We start from the raw sequence: 22,747 nt of genomic DNA on the forward strand, positions 1-22,747 counted from the left end.
TTGCCATTTGTCCAAAAATTATCCATGAGACACTGCAAAAAGGGCAAATTTCCCTGGCGCCCTACACAGCTCCTGGGCATTTTAGTAATGTCATATTTCCACTCCAGACAGCTGCCTGATGCCTAGAATGACAAAAGTCACTGACATTCTTAGGCCACCTTCACACATCCATGTCTCCGGTATGTGTGACGTCCGATTTCACACATACCAGACACATGGGCACACATAGACCCATTAAAATTAATAGGTCTGTGCACGTGCGTGTTTTCACATGGACCGTGTGTCCATGTGGAGCATACGTGTGTCCGTGTGCTCTACACATAGACATGTCCTGTTTTTCTCTGGCAGCACGGATGTCACATGGACCGCACACTGATGTGCTCCGTGTGTCATCAGTGTGACATGAAAAACTCATGTCTGTGAAATAAAATGCTTTTCTACACTCACCTTCTCCAGCGCTACATAGTTATATAGCTACATAGGTTGAAAAAAGACCTAGGTCCATCTAGTTCAACCTTCCTCCACCAGTTCTACATTTTGTCACTAAGTCATTTATAACCAACAATGTTGTGTGTACTGAGGAAATCATCCAGCCCTTTTTTAAAAGCTGTTATAGTATCTGCCATTACTACCTCTTGTGGTAGGGTATTCCACAGTCTGACTGCTCTAACTGTAAAGAACCCTTTCCTATTTAGGTGTCGGAATCGCTTTTCTTCCACTCGCAGTGAGTGCCCCCTGGTCCTTAGTACTGTCTTTGGAAGAAATAAGTCATGTGCCAGTCCTTTATCTTGACCACACATGTATTTATACATATAAATGAGATCTCCTCTGAGACGTCTTTTTTCTAAGCTAAACATATCTAACTTTTTCAACCTCTTAACATATGGGAGGCCTTCCATTCCTTGTAGTAGTCTAGTTAGCTGCCTTTGAACTGACTCTAAGGGCAGCTTTGCACGTTGCAGCATTGCACGTGCGATGTCGGTGGGGTCAAATCGAAAGTGACGCACATCCGGCGTCACTTTCGACATCGTTGTGTGTAAATCCTAGATGATACGATTAACGAGCGCAAAAGCGTCGTTATCGTATCATCGGTGCAGGTGTGGCGCCCTGGACAAGCCAGGGGCCACAGAGAACAACACCTACACACCCCACACTCCCGGTCAGGCACACCGAAGTCAGACACAAACCCTTGTTGCCTTCCTCCAGGGGCTGATGTCCACACCAGGGGGTGGGCCAGGCGGTTGGCCCCGCCCACCAAGGAGTTCACAGTCCTGGAGGCAGGAAAAAGTGCAGTTTAGTTTGGAAGTGAAAGTGGAAGGAAGGAAAGTGGTAGTGGAGCAGACTGAAGTTGGTCCGGATGTGTGGCCTGGACGGATCAGCAAGGTTGGCAGACGGTGGTGACCGTCTGCAGGAGTGGCCTATTGGAGCTAACCGTAAGGACTGTGGACGGGCGGTGGCCCGGCGGTACTGGACCGGTACGCAAAGAGAAGCCAGCACCATCCGGCAGGGGCTTACGGACCCCGGCAAGGCTAGGAGTCGCCGTGAATTTGCCAAATCCGTTAGCGAAGGGAACCTCCTGGGTTTCCCAGCAGCCAAGTCCCGTCAGAAGGCAACAGTCCAACCGAGAGAGGGAAACACAGTCACCGCCAAGGCTAAAGTTCCCAGGGCCAGAGCCTGCGGGCAAAAGGGGCTCCTTCGGCAACCATCCAAGCTGGGGAGCGGGTCACCGGTGGGAACCCATTGGAACCGTTTACAGTACACAGGTGCAGGGAAAGGCAGTCACCATCAACCTGCCGGGAGAAACAACACCGCAGCCGTCTGTGGGACCCGTCCATCCAGCCGTGTGTTTTACCGAGAACTGTGTCCTCATCATTGGCTGAGTGAGTATCACCGTGCCGTGCAGCACAGCGCTGCCCCCGCAACCCTGCACCTCACCAGGCCCCGTAACCCGCCTGCCATCCATCCCTACCCCATCACCGGGCCCCGGGACAACCAACCCCCTACCCACGGAGGGGAGAACTAACATCAAAACTGCTCCCTGTCACCGCTCCCGGGATCCCCGTCCAGAGCAGCGGTGGTGTCACCAACTTCACCACAACCGTGGGTGGCGTCACGGACAATACCCCTGTCACAAACCACCGGGGGGGTCACTCAGAAATCCCCCGCGCTGGCTACCAGTACGTCACAATCGGGGGGTAACAAGTGGGGGTCACCCCTACTTTATACCTCCCGACCGACAGACAGAGCACGTGACGCGCTCTCTAGCGCCCCTCTTATAGTCAGGCCAATTATGGAATTGCCCGACAATAAGCAAGGAGGCCGCTATACTACTTATGCCGATTATTGAAGGGTCCCCGGTGAGAGTAAGGTATATATTCCCCCGACCTCCGCGGGCGGAATATATAATATCTTCCCGAATCTCACCGGCCTCCCCACAATAATCCTTGGCACAACTCGCTGCCACCAACCGCTTCACGGTAACTATTAGCCGAACACACAGACGTGGGATTCAAGATCGAGATAACAGAACAGCCCAAGATTAATTATATAATTTAATCGCCTAAAGCACACTAGAAACTACAATATATACAATAGGGAATCTACAGAATATACAGTTATGTCAGAGTACAGTTACAGATAAAGCATGGGTTACAAACAGGTATACAATTACATCAGTTACCTTGTGTGTCTGGCCACAGGGGGGCGCTGTAGACCAGGTTTCCAGGATTCTTCCTCACAGGTCTTTCCCAACCAGGCCCCCGAGCAGAAGAACACTGGAAAATGGCCGAAGTAGGGTTATCAACCTGGGCAGATCCAGGTCCCCTCCTACCTTAGTGACCTCACAGGGAAGCACTGCCACTCCCCCTGCATGGATCAGAATTATCCAGCAAAGGGGATATTGGCCATAACTTTGCCTGGGAGCGTCGTAGGCGGACGCCAATGCTCTCATTGTGACAGTTATGAATTTAGCTACAGAACGAGGGGACTCATGACCTGTCTACGAGTTCCCATATGGCTGATATCACGCCTGGGGTATTTCCCAAGCTCCCCCTTCCATAAAAAAGGTGTGCCAGCATCGTCCGCCTGCGCAAACACCATTTTTATGGTTGCCATATTTATCGGAGATATGGCTTGCGAGATATGAACCATTTTTTACTGGAGTCGTTCTGTCTGGCTACTTCCAAGCCTTGCTAATGAGATACAACTCTTGTTACAGGGTGACGGCAGGGAGTCATCCTGGGTCCATTGTCCTCACATCATCTCATCTCCATATCAGAGGAGATGGCTGTTGGAGGTGTAAGTGGGATGTGACACCTTCACAGATGCTGGACATTTGAGAACAAGAATGGAGGGGGGGCACTGCCAGGGAGTGATGAGAGCAATTATGACTTCTAGTCATAATTCCTCTTCATATCCCAGGATTTACCTCACAACCCCTAAAACCAAACCATCCCCTTTTCACTCACGGGCGAGGAACGCCGCTCGAGTCCCCGGGATCCGGCCCACCACTCGAGCCACCACCGAGCAGCAGCAGCAGCAGCGGCCGGACCCGAGCAGTGGGAGAGCGCAGCGTCCCCTCCTTCGCCCGCGACAACTTGGCGTCACGAACAGGATCCTACCGTTCTACCAACTGGTGGAAGTGTGCCTTGTGTAACCGCTGGAGGTGTCCGGCCGAAAATTTGGAGAAGCCGCCATCTTGGGCGCGAAGAATTCCCGCTCGAGCGTCTCCTCGAGTAGTGGAGGCGTGAAGGCCAAAACCCCGCCCCTGTAGAGGAGGAGCCGGAAAGAGACTAAGGGGGACTGATGGCGTCTGGCCGCATGTAGCTCGCGGCTATACAAGCAAGGACGCCGGGATCCTGCGATCTGTCGAGCCCTGCAAAGGATGTCTGCTCCACCCAGCTATGCGGAGGCTACCGAGCCGGTGCCCGGAACAGCGGCATGGCTGAGGGCCCGAACGGCAGGGATCTGCCGACACTACCCCAGGCAGATATGTAGGCTGATGGAGCAGTGGACCGCGGAGGTGGAGGAGGTAGCCGCAGTCGCCCGGGTGTATGGAATGGAAGCAATGATGGAGGAGCTGGTGAGTGACCCACGCCCCTGTGTCCCCGAGGGACCGGCCATTGCGGCTGAGGGACCCGGTCTACCCCTGGCCCCCATGCCGCCTCCGTCTTTCTTGCCCGTGCACTGTGCTGCACCTGGTCCGTCTGGCGTACACCCCCTCGTGGCAGTGGCTGAGAGAGTGGCGAGCCCAGAGGCTGCGGCAGCTGGCGGCGACCCGCCTGGCGCAGGAACGGATGATAGCGACTCAGGACCGGACACAGAGCCTGTTTCCGAGGAAGACGAAGGGGTCGTTGCCCTGTGTGATATGGAGGCCACTTACATCCCCCGGAGCGGAAATAATGGGTACCGTGCGGCCCTTCCCCGTCGCACCTGCTATGCGCTGGAGGGGCTGATCCCCGTGTTCCTCCACCCGGGGCCGGCTGAGGATGATGAAAGCGAGCAGTGAGGTCGGCGGGCCTCCGCCTAAAAGTTGTCCCCGTTGGGACCACCAGTGTTGAAAGTACCGTTTAAAAGTTGTGAATGAAAAAGAATGATTACCGTGAAGTTCACCTGATTGACCAACAGTGATTGAGACCTGTCGTTGCCGGCACCGTTGTCCCCGTGGGGACTGTCTACAAGTGTTGCATAAGGGACTCCTTATGGACAAGCCTGAGAACTAGCAAGGCAACCACGAACTTGTGGCTTGTAAATAAAAATGTTGTGTTATGGCTTTCACCGTTGCCGCCTCCGGAGAGGCAGATTGGAGGAAGGGCCCGCAGTGGAGCAGGCTGGGGCCCAGCCACCACCGGAACCGGTGGCGATCCTCTGGGGGTTTCAGAGGGTTCCCCGTGGACGTGGGTCCCCTGAAAAGGACAGAACCCGCTCGGGTGACTTGTGCTGGACTGGGGTCAAGGGGTGCTGCCTGTTTGCTTAGGGGCAGCATCAGGGCCAGGTTGCTTGGGTGGGAGAGAGCGGAAGCCGTTACCGCTTGCAACGTTAAAGTAAGAGTACCTCCCGATGTGGGAAGATGTTATTATAAATGTAACCTGTTTTACCATTTATCTTTTCAGTTTGGGAAAATAAAACCGGTGATGGACGGGCAGCCCGCGGATGGTCTGCATTTTACTAAGGGGGAATGTGGCGCCCTGGACAAGCCAGGGGCCACAGAGAACAACACCTACACACCCAGGCATTTTTTATTGGAACATGATAAAGACAGAGACAATGTCAAAATGGTGATTATTGAGCAGGTTATGGCTGATGTTACAGCTAGGTATTGGAGGTTGGTGGAACGCGAATCCTTCTGGATATTTAAATTAGCCACTTTGAATCCAGAAGGCCTCAATATAATGACTGAGCAGATCAAATAGAGCATAATTTTTATTAGCACCATAAATAAAATAAAATTGAGGTTAAAATATGGTTTAATTACTATATAGGCAGTTATTTTTCAGCAAATGTATTTTTCATATGTCAAACACTATAAATTATGGATTATGATCTGTTTTAGTTAGCGATCCATTCATGTATTTTTAGAGCTATCACTCTCACTTTTAACAATGAATATTTTAGCCCTGTATTGGAACCGTATAGTTACATATATTTTTGTTTGTTTGTTTTTTTAAAAAAAAAAAAAAATTTGGAAAAAGTTTTTTTTTTTTTTTTTTATTTTTTTATTTTATTTATATTTAATTTAATGCAATTTCACCCTCTATTTTTAAATTTTAAATCTCAAAATCTAAATTTCATATTTTCTTGTTTTTAAAGTAATTTCCTTGATGAGTTTTTTATTCATGTTTATTAATTTCTAAATATATTTCAAAAGATTTTTTTAATGATGAGGGTATCACAATATACTTGAGACAAAATATTTTTGTGGTTTCTTGAATATCGCTGTCAAATGTGAATATGTACAATTGATTTTTGTGAGGCGAGGTCCCTGAAAACCCTGCTGATTGATCATTATGATCCATATGTTGAATTAATCAAGGGGTGTGGGGACCTACATATTCATGTATATATAAGGCATACCACTTCATATGATTGTTGCTACCTGAGGAAGGGGGAACATTTAACCCCGAAACGCGTTGTGGCTTATAATCTTGCAATAAAAAAAGGTTTTTTTGGAACAATACCATCATCTTTATGAACTTTAATAGCAGCGCAGCCAACACCGTGGTTTTTTCATTATCCCCAAATCCATTCTCCTTCTCCTTCTTGGAGTGCACGGGGCTGCTGCAGCTATTCCAAGACTCTGCCTGAATCACATCAAGCCTCTGAAGGGCCGGTGAGTCACCGGCATCTTTTCTACGGGTCCGTCCACCACAGAGGAGGAGCTGCAGCTCAGTGCTGGTCTGACGGCTGTGCTCTCCATGTGGGATATCGATCGTGTGAGCGGCAGCCTGAGCTGGAAATACTGCGGGCTGGAAAGGACGAGATCCCCGCTGATGCCATAGCGGTACACCGTGGACCTCCCTTCGGCTGTCTCCCCAGTGTTGTACCTGACGTACAACAGGATCAGGTGAGTGTGACCATCACACTGCACACGTAATAAGTTATCATTAGATTTTACACAGGAGCACCCTCTTTTTCTTTTATTTTACAGTGCGGGCTTTGCCTGAGGATCGATAAAATCCATTTTTTAAGTGCAGCAAACTGTGTAAAGTATTCAAGATTGTGAATTGAAGTAATTTTTAAAGAATATCGACTTTATTAAGGACAATTGAATTGTGAGGAATTTTTTTTTTTTTTTTTTTTTTTTTTATAATGGAATTCTCTAACAACAGAGACACTATTCGCCATATTCTCATATCTAAAATTATTGGATCCTGTGATCTTGAATCACAGGATGAATTGACAATTGCTGAATCTGGACTTTCTAAAATGTCCTTAAACACCATGACTGATCTTTTTCTCAAATTTGAGGATCAATCTAAAAAGGAAATAATCCAGAAAATTGACACTTTATTTCTGAGGCAATATTTGAAAGAAAAAATTATACCAAGAGGGCTTAGAATGCCATTTACATCCACATTTCCTCAGGACGATTATTTCACCAAGGAATGGGACAGTTATATGTTAGATTGCTCGAGTGGTATGATCAAACTTCTTATTGCAAAAAGGGATAAATTGGCTGAGACGGCAATGGTAAATATTTTAAAAATTAAAGAGGAATTATTTGACTATTCTGAGGCATTAGAATACAAAGGAATGAACATGGCATTAACTGAGAGGCTCACAAAATTTGAAGGGGACCTGATATCAAAGAAGGCAAAAAAACTCAGCCGTGATAGACAGGACTACAACTCCCCACAAGCTCCCTCATGGAATCATAGTAGAAAATATACTAAAGCAAACCCCAGAGTGGATCCAGGTGCTAATACTCTGCCCCAAAATAAACAACCCCAGGGACGTAGGGATGGGATTGAAAGGGGAATTAGCAATAGTAACAATAATATTAACAGGACCAGTATAAATTATCCTACGTATAATGATTCTCGCCGAGGATTTAATTCATATAAAACTAATGACTGGGGAAATCATTTAGCATCCACCAAACCCCGTACCCCAAATACTACGCAGGATAACTTTACTCCTAGGGTCCATGGGCCAAGTACAACAGCCAGACCAAAAAATGGGGGCGGATATGTTACACCAGTAACAACTAGGGTATTTTTAAATTCTAAAAAATATAAAAATCCAAACTCCAGGATATCTGATGTACCCATTCAGAATAAAATAGGAAAAGTGCCTTTAGCAATACCAGTAAGAGATGAGGCTGTAACTGACCCTGAAATCATGGATATATTAAACTCCTCCATTATTACTCTACATGAAACTCAGGAGTCAGTGATATATGAGCCCCAAAAAATGCAAAAAATCAAAAAAAATCAAAAAATTCAAGAATTTCTAAAAAATCCAGAGGTTTCAGAAATTATTGCTAGTGAACCCCCCTCCTCAGACTTGGGGGGTCTGCGGACTGTACAGGATAATATAAATTCTAAACTTGACGAACCCTGTCGCAATAGTATGGGTGTAGGAGCAACTGAACAGGTTTCAACCTCACCCATACCTCCTCGGGGAGCTATGGAGAAAAAAATTACTGAGTTTTTTCACCTGTTACCCTCAAAAGCTCGAATAAAAAGAAAAATAAGAGAAGAGGATGTAGAGGGGGAGGAGGAAACAAGAACAGGGATAAACCCAACTCCACTAAAAAGGACAGCGGTTTAGAGAACATAGAGTACAAGGACATTGGAATTTTCAATCTTTCTAGTCACCAGTTAGAACGAGGTGAAATTCGATTGCTCAAGAGGGGTCTTTCCTTTTGCCCCTCTAGTAATGTTGATACCTTCCGTCTCTTCTTAGACATCAATGATTTTGTGCGCAAAATCACGCTAAGAAGACATTTTCTAATATTATCAAAACAGGCAAGTGGGAAAAGGGTTGATACTGATGGGGAAGCCCCTGATGGTTTCGTACATGTACAAGTGAAAGGCAACAAGAATTTTTATCCCCACCACCACAGGGGAAATAATATTGAAACTTTTCACCAACTTCTGCTTAAGGATATCAGAGAATTCCGGTGTAATTTTAAAAATGATAATCTAACAAGGGAAGAGAGGCGTGCAATATATTCTCTCAAAAATAATCATGGTTTGATAATAAGAAGTGCGGATAAAGGGGGAGGGGTGGTTTTGATGAATAGGGAATGGTATGTGGAGGAGGGTTTGAAACAACTAGGAGATCTGGAATATTATGAGACCCTAATAGAAGACCCATCCCCTGAGTACTTCATTGTGTATAAAACTATGATTAAAAAGGCGGGTGAGGACATGATACTGAATAAAAGGGAGAGACAGTATCTGGACATTAAGCATTATTCAGTACCTTTTTATTATTTTCTCCCGAAAATCCACAAAAGCCTTACCAACCCGCCGGGAAGACCAATCATTTCTGGAATTAATTCTATTACGGCTAATTTGTCACATTATGTTGACCTTTTTTTGCAAAAATATGTCGGCGAACTAGATTCACATTTAAGAGACTCCTCACACCTTATTAGGCTACTGAGAAAACTACCTGCCATTCCGAATGGTCTTTTTATTACATTGGATGTAGCTGCGTTATATTCAAACATTGATCATCAGTTGGGGTTGAAAAGTGTGGAATCCTATCTGACAATGGATGACTCACTTCCAACCTCCCAGAGGGAATTTATCTTGCAATCCATTGAGTTTATTTTACATCACAATGTCTTTACTTTTGAGGAAAGGACCTACCGACAATTGAAGGGCTGTGCAATGGGGACGAGATTTGCCCCCAGTTTTGCAAATCTGTATATGGGGTGCTTCGAGTCCCTTTATATTGCACAGTCCCCCCTAGCGCTGGAGAACATGGTATTTTATCGTAGATTCATAGATGACCTGTTCTTTGTCTGGTCAGGTTCTGAGGAAAGTGCTCAAAATTTCGTAAAGTCACTCAATCTGAATGAATGGGGGCTAAGATTTACGGCCACAATGTCCCGGAAATCTATCCAGTTCCTGGATCTTAATATCAAATTCAATGAGGAGGACACTATTGAAACATCCACCTTTTTTAAAAGGGTGGATGTCAATAGTTATCTTGAATTTTCAAGCAGCCATCTCCCTACATGGATAAAAAATATACCGTATGGGCAATATTGGCGCATCAGGAAGAACTGTACCAATATTGCTTCTTTCAAAGCTGAAGCTAGAATATTGCAAAGTCGCTTCAGTAGTAAAGGCTATCCGAAAAAGATATTGACTGATGCTTACAAAAGAAGCCTCCTATTGGATCAAGATAAATGTTTGGATATTATTGAAGGGAAAAAGACAAATATAGGAGTACAGGGAAATGAAACCACCTTCGAAAGCTGTTTAGTGACTACCTTTAGTGATTCGTATGGTAAAGTAAAGGAGCTTGTAGGGAGACACTGGCATATTTTAAAAGGGGACAGGATCCTTTCGGGTTGTTTACCCGATAAACCTCAGGTTATTTTTAGGAGAAGTAAAAACCTCAAAAATTTAATCGCACCTAGCAAAACAACAATTTTAAAAAAAACTCAGTTGCCTCAAAATGGATTAGATATTAATAAACCAGTCGGGAATTTCCATTGTGGACAAATCCGATGTTTATGCTGCAGAACATTAAAACATGGCGTACAATCCTTCAAATCAAATATAACAGGAGAGGAATTCTTAATAAAGCAACATCTCTGTTGCACCAGCTCCTATGTCATTTATCTATTAGAATGTCCGTGCGGCCTACAATATGTAGGCCGCACAACGCAAATGGTACACAATAGACTAAACGGTCATAGATACAATATTCGCCATGGTATAGTAACCCACAGTCTCTCCAGGCATTTTTTATTGGAACATGATAAAGACAGAGACAATGTCAAAATGGTGATTATTGAGCAGGTTATGGCTGATGTTACAGCTAGGTATTGGAGGTTGGTGGAACGCGAATCCTTCTGGATATTTAAATTAGCCACTTTGAATCCAGAAGGCCTCAATATAATGACTGAGCAGATCAAATAGAGCATAATTTTTATTAGCACCATAAATAAAATAAAATTGAGGTTAAAATATGGTTTAATTACTATATAGGCAGTTATTTTTCAGCAAATGTATTTTTCATATGTCAAACACTATAAATTATGGATTATGATCTGTTTTAGTTAGCGATCCATTCATGTATTTGTAGAGCTATCACTCTCACTTTTAACAATGAATATTTTAGCCCTGTATTGGAACCGTATAGTTACATATATTTTTGTTTGTTTTTTTTTAAAAAAAAAAAATTTTTGGAAAAAGTTTTTTTTTTTTTTTTTTTTAATTTTTTTCTTTTATTTATATTTAATTTAATGCAATTTCACCCTCTATTTTTAAATTTTAAATCTCAAAATCTAAATTTCATATTTTCTTGTTTTTAAAGTAATTTCCTTGATGAGTTTTTTATTCATGTTTATTAATTTCTAAATATATTTCAAAAGATTTTTTTAATGATGAGGGTATCACAATATACTTGAGACAAAATATATTTGTGGTTTCTTGAATATCGCTGTCAAATGTGAATATGTACAATTGATTTTTGTGAGGCGAGGTCCCTGAAAACCCTGCTGATTGATCATTATGATCCATATGTTGAATTAATCAAGGGGTGTGGGGACCTACATATTCATGTATATATAAGGCATACCACTTCATATGATTGTTGCTACCTGAGGAAGGGGGAACATTTAACCCCGAAACGCGTTGTGGCTTATAATCTTGCAATAAAAAAAGTTTTTTTTGGAACAATACCATCATCTTTATGAACTTTAATAGCAGCGCAGCCAACACCGTGGTTTTTTCATTATCCCCAAATCCTAGCAAGGCAACCACGAACTTGTGGCTTGTAAATAAAAATGTTGTGTTATGGCTTTCACCGTTGCCGCCTCCGGAGAGGCAGATTGGAGGAAGGGCCCGCAGTGGAGCAGGCTGGGGCCCAGCCACCACCGGAACCGGTGGCGATCCTCTGGGGGTTTCAGAGGGTTCCCCGTGGACGTGGGTCCCCTGAAAAGGACAGAACCCGCTCGGGTGACTTGTGCTGGACTGGGGTCAAGGGGTGCTGCCTGTTTGCTTAGGGGCAGCATCAGGGCCAGGTTGCTTGGGTGGGAGAGAGCGGAAGCCGTTACCGCTTGCAACGTTAAAGTAAGAGTACCTCCCGATGTGGGAAGATGTTATTATAAATGTAACCTGTTTTACCATTTATCTTTTCAGTTTGGGAAAATAAAACCGGTGATGGACGGGCAGCCCGCGGATGGTCTGCATTTTACTAAGGGGGAATGTGGCGCCCTGGACAAGCCAGGGGCCACAGAGAACAACACCTACACACCCCACACTCCCGGTCAGGCACACCAAAGTCAGACACAAACCCTTGTTGCCTTCCTCCAGGGGCTGATGTCCACACCAGGGGGTGGGCCAGGCGGTTGGCCCCGCCCACCGAGGAGTTCACAGTCCTGGAGGCGGGAAAAAGTGCAGTTTAGTTTGGAAGTGAAAGTGGAAGGAAGGAAAGTGGTAGTAGAGCAGACTGAAGTTGGTCCGGGTGTGTGGCCTGGATGGATCAGCAAGGTTGGCAGACGGTGGTGACCGTCTGCAGGAGTGGCCTATTGGAGCTAACCGTAAGGACCGTGGACGGGCGGTGGCCCGGCGGTACCGGACCGGTACGCAAAGAGAAGCCAGCACCATCCGGCAGGGGCTTACGGACCCCGGCAAGGCTAGGAGTCGCCGTGAATTTGCCAAATCCGTTAGCGAAGGGAACCTCCTGGGTTTCCCAGCAGCCAAGTCCCGTCAGAAGGCAACAGTCCAACCGAGAGAGGGAAACACAGTCACCGCCAAGGCTAAAGTTCCCAGGGCCAGAGCCTGCGGGCAAAAGGGGCTCCTTCGGCAACCATCCAAGCTAGGGAGCGGGTTACCGGTGGGAACCCATTGGAACCGTTTACAGTACACAGGTGCAGGGAAAGGCAGTCACCATCAACCTGCCGGGAGAAACAACACCGCAGCCGTCTGTGGGACCCGTCCATCCAGCCGTGTGTTTTACCGAGATCTGTGTTCTCATCATTGGCTGAGTACCACCGTGCCGTGCGGCACAGCGCAGCCCCCGCAACCCTGCACCTCACCAGGCCCCGTAACCCGCCTGCCATCCATCCCTACCCCATCACCGGGCCCCAGGACAACCAACCCCCTACCCACGGAGGGGAGAACTAACATCAAAGCTGCTCCCTGTCACCGCTCCCGGGATCCCCGTCCAGAGCAGCGGTGGTGTCATAACTTCACCACAACCGTGGGTGGCGTCACGGACAATACCCCTAAAACCAAACCATCCCCTTTTCACTCACGGGCGAGGAACGCCGCTCGAGTCCCCGGGATCCGGCCCACCGCTCGAGCCACCACCGAGCAGCAGCAGCGACAGCAGCGGCCGGACCCAAGCAGTGGGAGAGCGCAGCGTCCACTCCTCCGCCCGCGACACAGGCTGTCATGTGTCATGTGTCATATGGTGTCGCTATGACGCCACACGACCCGCCCACTTAGGAAGGAGGCGGGTCGCCGGCCAGAGCGACAGTCGCAGGGCAGGTGAGTGCATGTGAAGCTGGCGTAACGATAATTTCGCTACGCCAGCTATCACAAGATATCATACCTGCGATGGGGGCGGGGACTATCGCGTGCGACATCGCAGCATCGGCTTGCGATGTCACAACGTGCAAAGCCCGCCTAACTTCTGAATGTCCTTCTTAAAATTCGGAGCCCAAAACTGGATCCCATATTCCAGATGCGGCCTTACAAGTGATTTATAGAGGGGTAACAATACGTTAGGATCACAGGATCTAATCTCTCTTTTTATACACCCTAAAATCTTGTTTGCTTTAGCAGCTGCTGCTTGACATTGAGTGCTGCTGCTCAGCTTATTTGTAATGAGAATACCCAAGTCCTTCTCCTGTTCTTCAGTCCCGAGTTTACTTCCATTTAATGTATACGTAGCTATAGGATTACTCCGTCCATGGTGCATCAACATTAAATCTCATTTGCCAAGTATCTGCCCATTCTGACATCTTATCCTGATCTTTATGTAATATTGTACTATCAAGGTCACTTTTTAATATCCTACATAGTTTGGTGTCATCAGCAAAGACTGACACAGCGCTGATGTCTTCGGCGCTGCTGTCACGTTCTTCCGACCCCCACTTATTATGCTTATTGCAGATTTACTGCCCCTCGGGCCGGAAGCAGCAGCAGCACCTGGGACAGGTAAGTACAGAAATTCATGCTGTCCGTGTGCTATGCGGATGTCACACGGATAGCAAACTGACAGCACACACATACACACCTACACCACGGACCTTGCAAAACGTGTGTTTTGCATGCATGTGTGAAAGAGGCCTTAGGTGCAGATTACATGCATTTTTTTATGTGTTTCCGCTGCTAAAAGCACATGTGCGGGTTTTCCGCATCTAATGCAAGTCTATGGGGAAAATCTGCACACAAAACTGAGCGTACCTGCAGGAGAAAATGCAATCCTGGTGAGTATACGCAGCAAAAAAAAAAAGAAGCCCAGCGGACAGAAGATTTCCATAAATCCCATCCACTTTGCTGGAACTGTAAGATGCTGCATTTTCGATGCAAAGTCAAAAACTCACCAAAAGCTTATTGTTGGAATGCAAATGAATAAAATTGTCAGCTGCAGGCCAGAGGAGGCCGGTCATTGTCCGACCCCGTCTGCTATACTGTGAACTGGGATGCCAAGCACCATTTTATTGTAGATCTGCCCTATGCATTGAGTTATATTTACTGTGACCGCTCAAGCAGTAACCAGCAGTGAGCAGTGACATGAGGTCTGTCCAGCGGGAGTGAACGCAGGTCGCATCTTGACATTGCATTACTGATACCAGTACAGTGTACATTTTCGGACATGATCATATATCATTGTCAAACATCAGAAATACCCTATCTGACAACTAATCACTGACTCTTAGGGGCACTTTGCACACTACGACATCGCAGCTGCGATGTCGGTGGGGTCAAATCGAAAGTAACGCACATCCGGCATCGCTGTCGACATTGTAGTGTGTAAATCGTTTTGCATACGATTAACGAGCGCAAAAGCGTCGAAATCGTATGATCGGTGTAGCGTCGGTCATTTCCATAATTTCGGAAGGACCGATGTTACTGTGGCGCCCTGGACAAGCCAGGACGTCACAGGTACTGCAACAACACACCCCACACCCCGGTTAGGCACATCAGTCACACACGCAAATCCTTGTTGCCTCCCTCCAGGGGCTGATGTCCACACCAGGGGGGGGGGAGCCAGGCGGTTGGCCCCACCCACTGAGGAGTTCACAGTCCTGGAGGTCAGAGAAAGGAGTTGAGTTTTGGAGTGGAGTGGAGAGAGTTGAGTGAAGTGGTAGTTGAGGAGCAAGAGCAGACTGACCGTGTCCGGGTACGTGGCCCGGGCACCCAAGAGCAAGGTTGGCAGACGGTGGTGACCGTCTGCAGGAGAGGCCGATTGACGCACAACCGTAAGGACCAGGGATGGGCGGTGGCCCACTGGTACCGAACCGGGGAGCGAAGAGAAGCCAGCACCATTCGGCAGGGCCTACGGACCCCGACCAGGCTTGGAGTCGCCGTTAAACCGGTCAAATCCGTCAGCGACGGGAACCTCCGGGGTTTCCCAGCAGCAAAGACCCGACTGAAGGCAACCACTCAACCGTGAAGGGAAATACAGCTACCGCCACAGCTAGAGTTCCCAGGGCCAGAGCCTGCGGGCAAAAAAGGGGCTCCTCTGGCAAATACACCGCTGGGGAGCGGGTTACCGGTGCGAAGCCATCGGAGCCGAAAACACATCACAGGTGCAGGGAGAGACAGTCACCGCCAACCTACCGGGAGTGACCACCGCAGCCGGCTGCGGGACCCGTCCATCTAGCCGTTTGTTTTACCAGAGACTCCGTCTACGTTATTGGTTGAGTGAGTACCACCGTGCCGTCTGGCACCGCGCTGCCCCCGCGACCCTGCACCTCACCAAACCCCGCCATCTACCTTTCAGTCACCATCACCGGGCCCCGGGACCACCAAAACCCCTACCCACGGAGGGGAGAGGAACATCTCGGCTGCTCCCTGTCATCGCTCCCGGGATCCCCGTCCAGAGCAGTGGTGGTGTCCCCAACCTCACCACAAACCGTGGGTGGCGTCACAGACCGACTTCCCAAACCCCAAGAACTTTTCCCCTTTCACTCACGGGCGAGGAGCGCCGCTCGAGTCCCCGGATCCGGCCCACCGCTCGAGCCACCGAGCAGCAGTAGCAGCAGCGCCGGACCCGAGCGTGGTGAGCGCAGCGTCCCCTCCCCGCCAGCGACATTACGATGTTGTTCCTCGTTCCTGCGGCAGCACACATTGCTGTGTGTGAAGCCGCAGGAGCGAGGAACATCTCTTTACCTGCGCCCCGACGGCAATGAGGAAGGAAGGAGGTGGGTGGGATGTTTACGTCCTGCTCATCTCCGCCCCTCCACTTCTATTGGCCGCCTGCCGTGTGACGTCGCTGTGACGCCGCACGACCCGCCCCCTTAGGAAGGAGTCGGTTCTCCGGCCAGAGCGACGTCGCAGGGCAGGTAAGTGCATGTGAAGCTGCCGTAGCGATAATGTTCGCTACGGCAGCTATCACAAGATATCGCAGCTGCGACGGGGGCGGGTACTATCGCAACTGGCATCGCTACCATCGGCTTGCGATGTTGTAGTGTGCAAAGTACCCCTTAAGGCCCTGTCACACACAGAGATAAATCTGCGGCAGATCTGTGGTTGCAGTGAAATTGTGGACAATCAGTGCCAGGTTTGTGGCTGTGTACAAATGGAACAATATGTCCATGATTTCACTGCAACCACAGATCTGCCAAAGATTTATCTCTAGCAACAACCAGGACAGTTAAAACAGACTTATATAAGGTAAAAGGCAACAACTTCAGGAACATATTGAAACAGCAGAAAAAAAGTCTTTAAATTTGCCTTATATTACATCATATCCCATGGCCCAAGAACCACCAACACCGAAGTAAGTTGCACATAGAAAAACTTTAATTGGTTGGGTCAAGCATATAAATATTACATAGGATATAAAAAATTGTGACAAGTAGAAAGGTTAAATGACACATAAGAGCGAATAAAGAACCCCATGTGGGGCTGCATGGATCAACTTAGGTGCACACAAAAGGGTGTACTCCCAGCAGGGCCAGTGTAAGTGCCTTTTACACAAAAAAAAAAAAAAAAAAAAGGTTCACCTAATCAAGAACTCTAAGCACATTCCAGATAAATGCACAGGAATATATTCCCAGCAGAGCCAGTGTAAGTGCCTATACAAAAGATAAATTCACAGTAAGTGACAGAATAACACTTAAGTAGATGACAATAGACACGTTACCCACACACATCGTCCGGTGAACAGGGATATGTTCCCAGCAAGGCCAGTGTAAATGCCATTGCAATAAACAAGTTCACAGTAAGTGACAGTGTAACACTTTAGTACATGAGCATAGGCACACTGCCCAGACATCTAGTCCGATGGACAGGGGTATATTCCCAGCAGGGCCAGTGTAAGTGCCTATACCATAAAAAGGTTCACAGCAAATGACAGGGTAACACTTTAGTAAATAACAATAAGCACATACCACAAACACATAGTCCAAAGGACAGGGAAATATTCCCAGCAAGATCAATATAAGTGCCTTACCAGGTTCACAGTAATGACAGGATAACAGGATGACAGGATTCCTCAGGGGTCCCCTGAGGAAGTCACCACGAAATACGTAGTGGGACTTTTTTTCCCCTTGTGTGACTGCATGTGAGTGCTATAATTGGTGGAATATCCACCGGGCTATGTGCTTGGGTAATGTGCCTATGATCATTTACTAAGTGTTATCCTGTCATTACTGTGAACCTGGAAAGGCACTTATATTGATCTTGCTGGGAATATTTCCCTGTCCTTTGGACTATGTGTTTGTGGTATGTGCCTATTGTTATTTACTAAAGTGTTACCCTGTCATTTGCTGTGAACCTTTTTATGGTATAGGCACTTACACTGGCCCTGCTGGGAATATACCCCTGTCCATCGGACTAGATGCCTGGGCAGTGTGCCTATGCTCATGTACTAAAGTGTTACACTGTCACTTACTGTGAACTTGTTTATTGCAATGGCATTTACACTGGCCTTGCTGGGAACATACCCCTGTTCACCGGACGATGTGTGTGGGTAACGTGTCTATTGTCATCTACTTAAGTGTTATTCTGTCACTTACTGTGAATTTATCTTTTGTATAGGCACTTACACTGGCTCTGCTGGGAATATATTCCTGTGCATTTATCTGGAATGTGCTTAGAGTTCTTGATTAGGGGAACCTTTTTTTTTTTTTTTTTTGTGTAAAAGGCACTTACACTGGCCCTGCTGGGAGTACACCCTTTTGTGTGCACCTAAGTTGATCCATGCAGCCCCACATGGGGTTCTTTATTCGCTCTTATGTGTCATTTAACCTTTCTACTTGTCACAATTTTTTATATCCTATGTAATATATATATGCTTGACCCAACTGAAGTGACCAGACAGGGAGGCCCCTGGCTGTGTAGTCGTGGCAGCACTATGGTGCAGGCACATCCCTGGCTTCATCACTTCTTTAGAGTTAAAACAATGTGTGTCAGTGTCTTCGTTCTCCATTACACAAAAAGACTTCAGGCAGGAGTTGAATGCAATAAAAGAGAACATTTATTTAGCACAGTCCAATAATCCGAACAGCAGACAGCAAAGAAACAGGCAGTTGTAGACTTTCAGTGGAGCTGGGGACACCCTGACCAAACGCCACCTCGGGTGGGGATATGCCCTCCGTACTCTACTTCCTTCGGGCGCCCACTATTCAGCCAAGCATACACCGGACCCACACCGGCAGAATAGGCTCTGAGGTTGCGTCCACCTCCTTATCTCCGGTGTCCCGTGCTGTTTCGCTCACACTCTGCCCAAGTGCACACACTGCTGTCCCGGATCTCTCAGCTCGACAGACACTCCGGTAAAAACCACTCCGGTCAGCGGATCACGGCAATATTAGTGGAGCTGGGGACACTCTGACCAAACGTCACCTCGGGTGGGGATATGCCCTCCGTACTCTACTTCCTTCGGGCACCCACTATTCAGCCAAGCATACACCGGACCCACACCGGCAGAATAGGCTCTGAGGTTACGTCCACCTCCTCCTCTCTGGTGTCCCTTGATGTTCCGCTCACACTATCGCACTTGCCGCTGCAGATGCTCGCACTCCGCTGACCCGGATCTCTCTCCCCACACACATTCAGACCTAGCCTAGATATCCGGCCGACTCCTCCTCCCCGGTGGCAACAGCCGTCCCACCCGGCCACTAGGGGGTGCCCTAACACATCACATAAAAACATAAAATTCACCACTTTTAATAATCACAATGCCGGGTAACTATGTTAAACTAGTAGGGGGTAGGCCCACCCACTACATGCCTCCCCTCTTAAAATCCGAGCCTCCCGGCAAGGCTCTAAACTTTAAACATATTAACACATAAAAACCTTCTGGGTCAGTCCTCAACAGCGGCACCAGTTCAGCGGCGCTCCCGGTCTTTAGGGACGCTTTATGGCGCAACAGCGCTCCCGGTCTCTGGATAGCGCCCGGAGGCTCAACAGCGCTCCCGGTCTTAGATGTGCGCCCGGAGGCTTCAATAGCGCTCCCGGTCTTTGCTGAAGGTGCCCGGAGGCTTCAATAGCGCTCCCGGTCTTAGATGTGCGCCCGGAGGCTTCAATAGCGCTCCCGGTCTTTGCTGAAGGGCAACAGGCCCGTAAAACTTTTCAACAAAAGCAACTTTCTGCCGGTTTACAACAATTCCGGTCTTCACAGGTGCTGGAGCGAACAGCTTACTCTGGGGGCCAGGCTCTCTTCCATTCTTCCGCTTGAGCCTGGATATAGGCCCCCAGAGATTGTCCTGGCTGGCGGCGGATCCGCCTGAAAGACACCGGAGCGTAGCACGGCTCCTCCGGCACAGCTGCTGCAGCACCTCTTGGTGGTGATGGCGTCTCTGCCCGAGACGGTGGTGGTGCGGCGGGCGACGCGTCCAGCATGAAAACTGGCCTGTTGTTGACATTTTGCGTCACCGCCACCACAGTTGGAAGCCTCTCCGGATCGAGGGCTGGCTCTGCCTCTGCTTCCGGGGCAGCCGTCGGTACGCGCCGGGGTTGAGGAGGCGCGGCCGGTCTGGTACGGCTCTGTCGTCGCTCTTGCTGCTCCTCCCACGCAATCTCCTCCTGCCACTGCTCCGCTTCCCGGGTGGTGGGCATGCGGGAAACACACACCGCAAACAGACCGCGGCTACCTTTGTCCGGCAAGAAGCTGACTTTCTCGCCCGGCCACAGGGTATGGAGTCGCTTGGGGAGTCCTTCTACATCCAGGTGAACTCGGTTGTAGAAGTAGTCATCCCCGGTCTCTACTTCACGGATGAATCCATACCCCTCCTGCTGGTTGAATTTAACAACCACCCCGGTCACGAACTGCTGGGCCAGATCCTCTCCACCGGGACCGGACAGCATTTCCCGGACTATGGTCTCAGCCAGGAGCCGTTCCCGGACGGGATCAGGCTTCGGGGGCGGAACACTGGGACGCGCCCTCTCCGGCGGGGCGATGACTGGGTCCCAGAAGAAGCCCAGGTGGTCCTCCTCTAGACGCCCGGCTAACTCCTCGGCCGACTCCGGCACCGGGACAAACGGTGTGGCGGCGGCGTTAAGCTGCGGGGTGTCCCAAGGGAAAACAGCAACCCCCGGACGGCTTGGCATGGGCGGGGTAGCATAGGTCGCCTTCACTTCCGTAATGGTGCTCCCGGTTTGAGCGTCCCATGAGGTCTTCCAAGAGACCTTGTCCGGTCTTGTAGAGCCTCCCGGCCCAATGGGGAGATCCGCTATCGCGGCCTCGTTAGCAGGGGCGAACCGGGGTCGGCCTCGGCCAAGGCTGATGAGGGCCATAGTCGTCGCCAACTCCGCAGGTTGCCCAAAGTTCTCCATCTCGGTTCTCAACGGAATCACTGGTAATGGCGGTGGTGTCGACGCTGAGACTGGAGGAAGTGGAGGCGGGTCTTCGTTTCCCGCTCTTGAACAGACTCCACCCCCAGCCTCACGCATCATCTCGACTCCTCCGCCGAGGTACTTCTTTTTCCTTTTCTTAGTCTTCAATGCCCTGGAGCTGGCGCCTCCCCTCTTTGGGCGGAGTACTCTGTCCTTTTTCTTCGGCGCCGGCCAGCCCCAGGCTCTTCTTTTGGCGCCAATTTTCCGCGCGCTTTCTGTTTCTTCACAGACGACGGCCATCTTGCCGCCATCTTGTGCCCGGTCCAACGCCTTGGGCACTTCTTCCTCCCACCATGGGACTGGGAATCTTCTTTCATAATCCGAATTCCGTGCTTCAGGCACTACTTGGTCTTCAGACTCCTGGTTCTCCGGCAAGGGACTCGGATCCTGCCGACTACGCCACATGAAGTGACCAGACAGGGAGGCCCCTGGCTGTGTAGTCGTGGCAGCACTATGGTGCAGGCACATCCCTGGCTTCATCACTTCTTTAGAGTTAAAACAATGTGTGTCAGTGTCTTCGTTCTCCATTACACAAAAAGACTTCAGGCAGGAGTTGAATGCAATAAAAGAGAACATTTATTTAGCACAGTCCAATAATCCGAACAGCAGACAGCAAAGAAACAGGCAGTTGTAGACTTTCAGTGGAGCTGGGGACACCCTGACCAAACGCCACCTCGGGTGGGGATATGCCCTCCGTACTCTACTTCCTTCGGGCGCCCACTATTCAGCCAAGCATACACCGGACCCACACCGGCAGAATAGGCTCTGAGGTTGCGTCCACCTCCTTATCTCCGGTGTCCCGTGCTGTTTCGCTCACACTCTGCCCAAGTGCACACACTGCTGTCCCGGATCTCTCAGCTCGACAGACACTCCGGTAAAAACCACTCCGGTCAGCGGATCACGGCAATATTAGTGGAGCTGGGGACACTCTGACCAAACGTCACCTCGGGTGGGGATATGCCCTCCGTACTCTACTTCCTTCGGGCACCCACTATTCAGCCAAGCATACACCGGACCCACACCGGCAGAATAGGCTCTGAGGTTACGTCCACCTCCTCCTCTCTGGTGTCCCTTGATGTTCCGCTCACACTATCGCACTTGCCGCTGCAGATGCTCGCACTCCGCTGACCCGGATCTCTCTCCCCACACACATTCAGACCTAGCCTAGATATCCGGCCGACTCCTCCTCCCCGGTGGCAACAGCCGTCCCACCCGGCCACTAGGGGGTGCCCTAACACATCACATAAAAACATAAAATTCACCACTTTTAATAATCACAATGCCGGGTAACTATGTTAAACTAGTAGGGGGTAGGCCCACCCACTACACAACCAATTAAAGTTTTTCTATGTGCAACTTACTTCGGTGTTGGTGGTTCTTGGCCCATGGGATATGATGTAATATAAGGCAAATTTAAAGACTTTTTTTCTGCTGTTTCAAAAGATTTATCTCTGTGTGTGACGGGGCCTTTACTCCTGAGAACCGACATCTGATAACTGACTCTGACATTTGACAATAGATAAGTGACAACTGATATCTGACAAGTGACTATTGACATCTGACCAGTGACAACTGACAAGTGATAACTGACATCTGACAAGTAACAATTGACATCTGACCAGTGACAACTGACAACTGATATCTGACAAGTGACATGTCTAGGATGTTTGCACCTAAAAAATATTAAAATTCTAACTCCTGTGAGTGTCAAATTGCAACTTCCCATTGTTTGGAAAATCAATAAGTCTTTCCATTGTTCCCTTTTATAAAAAATTAAGAGGAGAACTGATCCTCAAGACATAATTAAGGTGGATTTTGAAGGGGATCAGTAGTATGAGGTAGAGCAAGTTGTTGGTTCCAGGTGGGTTAGGTACTGTCTATAGTATTTTGTGAAATGGAAATGTTATGATCCTAAAGATAACTGCTTGGTTGATTCTGAGGATCCTCCTGCGGATCACCTCTTCATGGACTTCCGTTAGCTACAGTGGGTACAGGAAGTATTCAGACCCCTTTAAATTTTTCATTCTGTGTTTCATTGCAGC

The 22,747-nt window shown here is 48.6% G+C and overlaps 1 protein-coding gene across 1 annotated transcript in view; it reads right to left on the minus strand.

The window, feature by feature from the left end:
* Window positions 1-22,747, minus strand: part of LOC142311261 (uncharacterized) — a 96,904-nt gene that overhangs the window by 25,569 nt on the left and 48,588 nt on the right. The window lies entirely within an intron of this gene.

The sequence above is a fragment of the Anomaloglossus baeobatrachus genome, chromosome 5, assembly GCF_048569485.1.
Source record: "Anomaloglossus baeobatrachus isolate aAnoBae1 chromosome 5, aAnoBae1.hap1, whole genome shotgun sequence".
NCBI lineage: Eukaryota > Metazoa > Chordata > Amphibia > Anura > Aromobatidae > Anomaloglossus > Anomaloglossus baeobatrachus.